This window comes from Alligator sinensis, unplaced genomic scaffold, assembly GCF_000455745.1.
Source record: "Alligator sinensis unplaced genomic scaffold, ASM45574v1 scaffold50_1, whole genome shotgun sequence".
NCBI lineage: Eukaryota > Metazoa > Chordata > Crocodylia > Alligatoridae > Alligator > Alligator sinensis.
The window spans coordinates 2,583,908-2,587,701 of record NW_005842059.1 but is presented as its reverse complement, the minus strand read 5'-3'; positions in this window follow the sequence as shown (position 1 = coordinate 2,587,701).

Genomic DNA, 3,794 nt, shown 5'->3' with positions numbered 1-3,794 from the left:
CAACTTCCTCGCTCGAAGGGCTGCAGCATTCAGCTACCCCCCTTTTCATTCCTACCTGCCACCTCAGTGAGGCAGGACTATCAGTGGGGGCCAACCTTTTTTGTCATAAATTAGCCCTGCACCCTCCCCAAGAACCACTCCGGTCCCCTTCCCCTGCCTGCTCTGCTGCTCTGCTTTCTGCTTCTTGCCCTGTATTATCTGCCCAATCGACTGCTCTGCTTTCTGCTCCCTGCCATCCCTGCCACTGTGCGGCCTGTCCCGTCCCTAGTCTGCCACGTGCCACCTTCAGAGGCTGCCCGTGCCACTTGTGGCCATGCTGCAGGTTGAATACCAGGGGAGCATCCAGATATCCTCAAAGCACTTGAAGAGGGAGGGGGCGAAGCTCAGACCAGTCCACAGGTTGCAGTGGTGAAAGCCACCCAGAATGGCACCGGGCAAACCCCAGGCTGCCCCAGTTCTCCAGCGCTCCTTCACCAGTTTAGGGAGAGCCAGCCAATTCAAGATTTTTTTAATTCTCCCTGTATGACATGACTGGAAAGCACATGATGTGTAGGGCAGGAATATACCCTTTCCATACGATGCTAGCATGCATGGCCCCAGGCCCTGGGTTGCCCTAGTCATCATTGCTCATGGTTGGTGGCTGGACTAGATGACTCTTCAGTGTGCTTCCAACTTTAGGTCTTAGGATCTGACCACTCCCATCTTGCCCTCCAGCCTCAGTCATTGGGTCTCTAAAGATGCCAAGCTTCTTCCCCTCTCCAGGTCATCTGGCTGCTTGGTTTTGGGATCTGTGGAGAGCTACAGCAAGCCTAAACCTGTCAAAGGGCAAAGGTCCAGAGAACGTAGGAGGGTAGCAAAGCACTGGAACAGGCTCCCCAGAGAGGCGGCGGACTCTCCATCTTTGGAGGGTTTTAAGACCTGGGTAGATAAAGCCTTGGCTGGGATGATGTAGTTGGGGCTGGTCCTGCTTGGAGCAGGGGGTTGGACTAGATGTCACCTCCTGAGGTCCCTTCCCACCCAAGTTTTCCATGACTCTAACGTGGACTCAAGAGTTGACATGTTTGTGAAACCAGAACACATCATCAGGACAGTTTCCAATAGCCAGGACCATCTTGCCTTGATAGCTGAAGGCAGACCCAAAGCTCACCCCAAACGCGTGACCTTCTTGATACAGGGGCAGCTGAGAAGGAACCGCCCCAGTTCAACCTGGTTTGCTGCCTTGCAGGGGGCTGGCAGCTGGGAGTCTCCCGGGCTGTGTTTCTGCCTGTTGTCCGCTAGATGGTGATTCTCTCTAACAGTACCCAGGAGGCTGCAAAGCGGCTGCTGCTGCCGGAGTGGGAATCTGCATTTTGTTGGCCTGGAGACTCTTTTAAATTGTGTATCAGAAATCCCTGCTCACCAAAGGAGCTGGATGGGCGGCCGCAGAGGAGAGTTCTCCACAACCGCTACAGGCACAACAGCAATGCAAATGCTTCCAGCCCTGCATGCTTCCACCCTGACACAGGTCTGGGGAACAGCTAGGAAGTGTTTGGTGGCTGAGAGTCGGCCCAGAGCCACGGCAGAGCAGTGCTGGACAGAGGTTGATCTTTCGGTGACATTTCTACGCTGGCCCGAGCACTTGTGCAGGCACAGTGACATTGCACGAGGCATTTAATGCTGCAGGCTAATGCTAAACTGGTGCAAGCAGCACGGGCAGAAACAGGTTTGTCCTGGTATAAGCCACAACCACACCAGAAAGGTTTTGCCACCGTTGCTATAATGGCAAACCTGGTATGCGTAGACCTGACCTGAGTTTAGTGTCTTTTCTCTTACGGGAAAATCCTAGATTTTAACAACATTTCTTTTAATAATATCTTAATTATTTTAATTAAAATAAACATTTATTTTAATAAGAAGTAAGTTTCCTTTGGAGGTGGGAGGATTTTTGTTGTGTTCAGATCTTCCTGTAGAATTGAATGGAAAATGCAATCCCGTCTAAAGAACTGGGGTGGATAGCTGGGAAGTTCAGTAGAAACCAGCACCTTCTCTTTAAAGGATTGTAACGCTGTTGCTTTTGACCCAAATACATTCCAAATTGTGTCCATTCAGGCTTCCTCTTATCTTTTGAGCATGCTGATAGTTTGCAACTAGTACCCGCTGCAGTGGTGATAGATGTTTGCCCACTGGGTGAAAGGCTGAAATGGCTGCATGCACTGTATACAGGCTATTAAAGCCTTCAGCTGGAAGCAATTTTAGGGCATTATTATTGAAACTGGATTTAAACTGCCTGCCTGCAATAAATAGAAACACAAAAACATTAGCACTGCTAGGAGGCACCCGGTCCTTCCGGCTTTGCCTGGTACCCTGGCACATATCATCTTCAAACCACCACCCAGCGGAAATTTGCCCGGTCCTTTACCAGGGTTTATTGTCCTTGCAAAATGTGTTTGTGCCCTGTCGACAAGGAGGATATTATTGATGGAAATGACCTCAATCATAATCAGAGCTGATGTGCTGGCACTGAAAGCCCAGACAGATCTGCCTGAAATTGCTCCCAGGGTTGGGCTTCAGGGGATTCCAGCGGCAAACTACAACGTGGGCCCAGCTCCTCCCTGTGATGGCCACACTTGGTCCTTCCTCCCCAGCTGTTTGTTACTCGCCTGCCACGTCTTGGCCATGAACCGAGACTGCGGGCAGCCTCGGGCAGGGCTAACCTCCTCACGTAGCATTCAGACAGGGCCCCTGAATCCTGATGGGTTGCCCCACTGCCTGACATCTCCTGCCAAGGAAGACCGTTTCCTTGCAATATACGTATCAAATGAATACGCAAGTTCGTTATATTTATAATGAATTGGAATTTATTATAATATTAGTGGGACGCAGTGGGCAAGCCCCGCTCTGGGCTCTGCGGTGCGGATGGAGTAGACCCACTTCAGTGCTGCAGCGACTGCACATTTAGACCTTAAATGCTTGGAGGCTGCAAGTGGGAGAGGGACAGGAGGGGAAAACCCGGGTTAGACCCAGGCAGACCAGGTTCTTTTGAGTAAATTTGACTTCTTTTATTTGACCAACACCAACAGTCGGAAATGTTCTTCTTTGCAAGCTTTCGGGTACCAATCCCCTTCTTTTTCCAACTCTTTGAACTAGTCGAATAAAAGAGATCACGTTGACGCAAAGGACCTCGTCTGCGCGTGTCCTACTACGGCTGCAGCCAACACGGGCTAGACGCCAGTCACTCCCCCGTGCTGCGACCCGGCCAGGCCTGTTCGGCGGAGAAAAGAGACGCTTGCGGGGACCACGCGAAGGGCACTAAATGGCGAGGCGGAAACCCGCGCAGATTCAGTTATGGACTCTGCCCCGCCAGGCCCAAACGAGGCGTCTTGACATGAAACCAGTCGGGTTGCTTGAAAACTGAGGGCGAGGCGGCTGTTTTGCGCTTGGCGTGGACGGGGAGCCGGATTCGCCCGGGGACCAACCCAGGCCCTGCTCCGGGGTGGGACGGATCCGCACAAGGGCAGCTCTTGTGGGCAGGAGGGGGGGAGAAGACCCCCCCAGGGGAGAGCCCGGCCATGACGTCACCGCAGGGTGACGTCAGAGTGGCCCGCAGCTCGGGGGAACTCCGGGGCAGATCCCCAAACCCCCCCAGGAGGGAGGAGGAGGAGGAGGAGGGAGGGAGCGGGAGGGGGGGGCTGCGCTGCCAAGCCCACGACGTCATGGCTTATGCTAATGCCTCGCGTGGAGCGGGGGCTCCGCTCAGTCTCGCCCAGCCCCGCAACCGCGCCGCCGCCGGAGCCGGAGGCATGGCTCCGCACGGG